Source organism: Panthera pardus, unplaced genomic scaffold, assembly GCF_024362965.1.
Source record: "Panthera pardus isolate Hobbes unplaced genomic scaffold, ASM2436296v1 HiC_scaffold_27, whole genome shotgun sequence".
Lineage (NCBI taxonomy): Eukaryota > Metazoa > Chordata > Mammalia > Carnivora > Felidae > Panthera > Panthera pardus.
In genome coordinates, this window is record NW_026526843.1 from 20134504 (window position 1) to 20140503 (window position 6000).

Genomic DNA, 6000 nt, shown 5'->3' on the forward strand with positions numbered 1-6000 from the left:
CCTTTGTTTTTTATTTTTGTTTTCCCATATCATACAGCATAATCATTACCCTGAGAAAAGATCTCTGGATCTCTTCTTTCTACTTCAAGTATTTCCTCTATATCAATGACTCTCAAAACAGTTGACTTCTTTTGAGAGCTCCAATTCCACATTTCTTTCAACTGTACCTAGTACATTTTGCTAGACTGTGTGACCTCAGTCAAATCAAGTCACTCCCCATCTCAAGATCAGTTAGCTCATCCATAAAATGAGGGAGTTGCCTCTCTACTGCATATAGGAGAATGTTCTAATTCTCCAAGCTAGCATTTAATATCATTTACAGTCAAGCTTTCTACAGATGTTGCCAAATACTTCTCACATACTTTTACCATATGTTTTACTCCAACACAACTGAGATCCTCACTGTTCCTAATACATGTCCTCTGCTTTTCTGGCATCTTCCTAGAACACCTTTCCCATCCCCCAAACTCTGCATCTCCAAAGTTTGCCTAATCTTTGAAGTGCAATTCAAACACCACTTCTGGGAAGGTGTCTTTGATCTCCTTTGCCTCTCTTTAATGTGTGTGGATTTCATTCTCCTAGTATTATAGTTGTTTATTTCTTCTCTCTCTTACTTGACCCTGTCATCTTGGAGGGCAAGGGCTATTCCTAAATCAGCCTGTATTCCACATTGCCTTTGGTTCATAGCACTTAGTAACCTTATACTGAATGGATTCAGTTTAGGTTATATCAGTCATCCTGCTTAAAAAGCCTTTAATCAGTCCCTGCATTTCTGGAAAATCCTTACAATGTCCCACTTCGGCCACACCAGCTTTTGTTCAATTTTTCAAATTCACTATGCATCTCAGGGCTCTCATGCATGTTCTTTTCTTCATCTACAAAACTGCTCCAACCCCATAATCCCAACCCACCCCCATGTCTCTACACACCCTTAATATTACTTCATCAAGGAAGCTTTTCTTAAACCCCAAGCTAGATCAGTTTTTTCTGTTATATACCTTCATAACCCCACCTTCATACTTTTCTTTCATAGCATTTATTACTAACTGAAATAACAGTTGTGTGAGTATCTGATTTATGGCTACTTCACCATCCAACTGTAAGCTCCAAGTAAGCAAGGGCCTTGTTTGTTTTCTCACCGTTGTACCATCTGCATTGTGCTTAATCACATCACTGAACAAATAACCGTTGAACCCACTGAATTGATGAACAAGTGATTTAAAGGTAAAGACTTGGGACTTAGAGTGCACAAAATCTTGGCCTGGCTTGATATAATTCCTTTAAAGTAAACTTGGGATGCCAGGTAAAGTGGCCTTATAGCCACCATTAGAAATTTATTCAATAGGATAAACAATGTTTCCCCAGTTCTGGAAGGAAACCAAAATTTCCTTTCTTTAATGAATGTATAGCTCCAAAAGGCATAACTAACACCAAGTGCCTTGCTCATTCACTTAACATTTATTAAACACCTACTCTATACCACACACTAGGCTAGTGGCTGATAGTACAATAAACTGGAATGACATAGCCCCCTACTTGCTTGGAATATATAGTCTCAGAGTGGCATTTATGGAAGCTTTAAAAAAAATCCTTTTTGACAGTCACAGCATCTAAGTAATGCTACTTTGTAAGGATATTAAGTTCTCCATCAAAGGACACATTTAACCTGAGGGTGAAAGTGGTAGCAGAGTCACACAGCAGAAGCGTGCTGGGCCCATAACCTCAGGGTGAAAAATAATTTGGCAAAAATGATTTAGAAATTATAACTGGGCCCAATCTGGGCCTCTTAGCAGTAGCCTAGACCAGTGCTGTTCAAAGTGTGATCTGCCAATGAATGCCTGTCTGCAAACTTTTATTGCCAAGCAGCAATGACCTAGGTGCAGAAATTGAGAATAAGTACTTATAAAATATTATAGAAATTTAAAGATAATTCTTATGTTTGTTGAATCTACTAATAAAAATGTGAGCTTATATTTTGTTTCTCTTTTCTTTCATATTCTAATAACCCATAATGTATTTTACTAAAGTAGCAGTCTGTCATGGATTGGAAAATTTTTAAAAACTGGTCTTTCAACAAGGTAGTTTGAAAACCACTGGAACAGCAGATTCAGGCTTACCTGGCAGTTTGTTAAAATGGAAAATCTCAGGTTGTACCCCAGACCCTCTGAGTTAGAATTAGCATTTTAACAAGATCCGCAGGAGATTCATTTGGACATAAAAGTTTGAGAAACACTGGTCTGGATGATTTCTGAAGCCCTTAGAACCCTGACATTTTATAATTTACTTCAGATAGAGAAGTATAGAGCTGAAAGACCTTTGGTGATACAATCCACCTCATCATTTTTAGATGGAAAAACTGAGGTCCATGGAGAGGGACTTATGTGTCCAAGGTAATTGGCAAATTAGCAGAGCTAGGAATAGAACTCAAGTTTCCTAACACCCAGATCAGTTTTAGAACACTAGATGCTCACTCCTATTCCACCCAATCCCACTCTGTGGGATTCCATCAGTGATGTCATTGTTTCTGAAATACTTTCTGATACAAGAATTTATTCTTCTTCCTTCTATATATTGTGTGGACCTTGAATCTCCACTATTTCAAGTGTCTCCTTTTTGATAATTGCCCTTAACCCCTGTTCTCAAATCTTCCCATATGCCTATTGTTTGGCTGCTATTTGGACATTCTGGGGCTTCAGAAGGACTAGTACTAAACTGATTTTTGGTCTTTAGGGAAAAAAGAGAGATTCTTTATTCCCATGAGTCCACTTGATACCAAATAGCAAGCTTTTCCAAGGAAGAGAACATACACTATCCAGGCTGCTTTAGAAAGCTCAGTGTTCTCACTGTGTGGCTGACAAGAGAATGGGATACTGGGCCATATTAATAAAAGTCTAGCTTCCAAAATGAGGCAAATGATGATCCTTTAGTTGCAGTCTTATCAGATCTGAGGCCTGAGGGAAGAGGTATGATTGCTGTCTTCAACTAAGAAGAAGCAAATTTGTTGCAGCTAGTCCCAAAGAACCTATGAATACAAGTTACAGGGAGACAGACCCTGGCTTATAATGGGAGCTACATTCTGGCAATCAGAATTATTCAAAGATAAAAAAGAAGCCATCTAATGAGCTTTCTGTCACTGCAGGGAGATCAAATAGAAATAAGTCAATGAATTGAATGCTTAGGAAAAATTCAAGAACTTGGTGGAGAAGCAAAGCTTAATGACCTTCCAGTTCCAAGGTTTTAATAATCTAAAAATTTCAGGACAAGGTGACTCTAAGCTCTCAGAAAATAAGGGCAAGATCTGGTCCTGAAAAAAAGCAGTCTTTTGCTGAATGTGAGATGGATGAGGCTACAACAGTGGAAAAGTGAAGTCTTTCCAGGTATCCTTTTCAAAGGAAAGCAGGCTGGCCAAGGAAAACCTTTTAGGCAGCTCCTCCAGGAAACCCAGGTGAGAGTTCCACAATGACCAGCCACTATGCCCCACTCTAAGTTCCTGTTACTCTACACAAAGGTTAGGCTACTACTTTCCTTTTTTTTTTTTTTTTTTTCCGCCAAGCAGTACCCTTCCTACCACACATCCACTTGCCTAACCGACAAAGGTGCAAAATTTTCCCCAAGGAGGAAGTAGGGCTTAATGGTCAAGACCAAGCATTTTGGAACCAGGTTGCCTGTGTTTTAATCCCCAGCTGGGACATTTAATTACTCTGTAACCTCGGACACGTTATTCAACCTGTGCTTCAGTTTCCTCATCAGTAAACCAAGGATAATAGTAGTATCTGCTTCATAGTGTTGATATAAGAATACACATTAGACCCTAAGCCTAAGGTCCAAAACATACCAAGCACTCAGCAATGTTAGCAATTAGTATGTTGATGTAATAATTGCTACCATGGGCATGGCAGTGTTGCTAACTGAAAAAGCTCCCATCAAGCAACTAGACCCCTTCTCTTACCAGTTCAGAGGGGATATATTACAAGACCTTCAGCCAGTCCTTGCATAGCTCCAGACATCCAGAACCTGCTGATCCTCAATAAACCATACATTTCACACCAGGAATTCTGGCTTCTCACCCTGCTCTAAATCCAAAAGCCACCCCTCCCCCAATTCTCCTGCCTATGCCATCCTCAGCCACAATTAGAGAAGCAGCAAACTGGGAAGCCAATTCCAGACAAACCATCAGGTGTTTCTTCCCTCTCAAGGACACTGCTGGACTTAATACCATGATGCCTGCCAGTGGGATGGGGTAGGGTATCTAAATCCCTGGTCTGGCATGTCTGCTTTACTACCTAGGATGGAGAGAGGGCAAGCAATGGGGCTCCCCATTGGGAAGCAAGAAAAGCCTCCCAAGTTTGTTAAGGAACTCAGGCCCAACCCCACAATGAACCCCTTAAAGGAAGGGGGGAGGTCTCAACCTGCTTTCAAAGGAAGCAGTTATTTACAACTTTCTACTCACTTGCATCTGCAAAAGGTAATAGGGAGATGGAGAAAAGGGCTGCATGGTATTCTCCCTCTTTCTCAATTCCAGCAATGAGAAACAGCTGCAGAGAAAGAGTTAAAGGAGGAAGGAAGCTCCAGCCATTACCCCATCCCCGTGCCTTGGGCTGTCTGGGGGGTCATGACAGTGCTGTCTGCTCTGGCTAAGGGACACTGGGTGGCTTTCTGCAGCAGCTGCCAGGCCCCCCAAGCAATTTGCAAGGTCAAGGCTGACCTGTTTCCAAAAAGGAACAAAACAATTCACTGACAATGAATCGCGCATACAACCACATCGCAACCCCCCTCCCCAAATCAGGTTTTACCCCAGTGCCTCCCTGCCCAGATGCCAACTCTGGGCTTCCACCAGCCCCACTGGGGGAACCCAGGATAGCATCACAGCTGCAGAGCATGTCTCAGCCTCCCCGGCCAACCCAAGGAGACTCTCAGTACGGGGGAGAGATGCTATCGCTAAAGGAGACCTGAGCTTGGGGGAGGGGGAAGGAGGGACATCTGTGTTCCTTACCAAGCGCCACAATCACTTCCCCGAAGCGGAGAGAAGAGAAGAATGAATGAATTGAAACAAGTTGGAGGTTGAGTCCTCACGGAGCTCGGCTTCCTCGTCTCTTTCTCTGGGTCTTTCTCCTGGTCCCTCTCTCGTCTCTCTGGTTTGCTCGCTAGCTTGCGCGCGCTCACGCTCTCCCTCTCCCTCCCTCTCCTCCCCCTCTCCCTCTCTCTCTCTCTTTCTCCCGCCTCTCCCTATCTCTTCTCTATTCCCTCCTCCCCTCCCCCTTTGCTGGCTTTAGATTCACCATTGCCTAGTGCTGAGCACGCGGCTGTGCTGGGGCTCCGAATACAGTGCTGCAAGGCTTTGGATCTGTGGTTGTTTCAGGAAAGACTAAAGTAGTATTTTATTATTTAATGTTTCCAGCAGAAAAAATAAAGGGAAGCTCAGAAGAAAGGGTAGGAGCAGAGGAACCAAGGGGAAGAGAAAGAGAACAAAATGGTAAGAGCAGTGAATAGGAGGATAAAGGAAGTATGGATTACCATGCTGATGTGTAATGCTTGCTAGCTGCTCCAAGACGGAAAATAAATGGTCTGTCTCCCTTATATCCCTATGGGTGTGCCTTCTTAGCTTAGGCTCCAAATAAAGGTTTCACAATCCTGTCTGTTCACATTCCATCTCTGAGGACAATAACAGCTTTACAAAATTACATCAAAGAGGTTGTCATGCCCCCTCCACTCAAAAGAAAGGGTTCAGCCACATTGATCCCCTAATGACCTAACTGCCACCTCCACCCCCAACCAAGTAGAAGTGTAAACCGAGTTCAGAATTGTCAGTTGGAGCTTCCCTCCAGGCAAAACAGACAAGCAGCAGAACCACAATGTTTTCCTTTCAAAAACCTCAGAAGGGAATATAGGTATAGGGAAGTGTGCAAACCCACATCTGAGTTTGCCCATGGGGGAATAGGACAGAGAAGAGACGGAGATTAGTAAACTCAAAATATAAAAGAATTGTGTTCCCTTTGGGGG

General features: G+C 42.6%; 1 protein-coding gene across 2 annotated transcripts in view; it reads right to left on the reverse strand.

Annotated features, from left to right (window-relative positions):
• Positions 1-5533, reverse strand: part of GABRA3 (gamma-aminobutyric acid type A receptor subunit alpha3) — a 323443-nt gene extending 317910 nt beyond the window's left edge. Inside the window, exon 1 of one of the 2 annotated variants that reach the window (XM_053892022.1) lies at positions 5515-5533. The gene's annotated coding sequence lies outside the window, so the exon portion shown is untranslated. Of the gene's footprint in view, positions 1-4993; positions 5178-5514 lie in introns of those variants that run through there. The other variant, XM_019438245.2, reaches the window with a different exon arrangement.
• Positions 5534-6000: the final 467 nt, after the last annotated feature.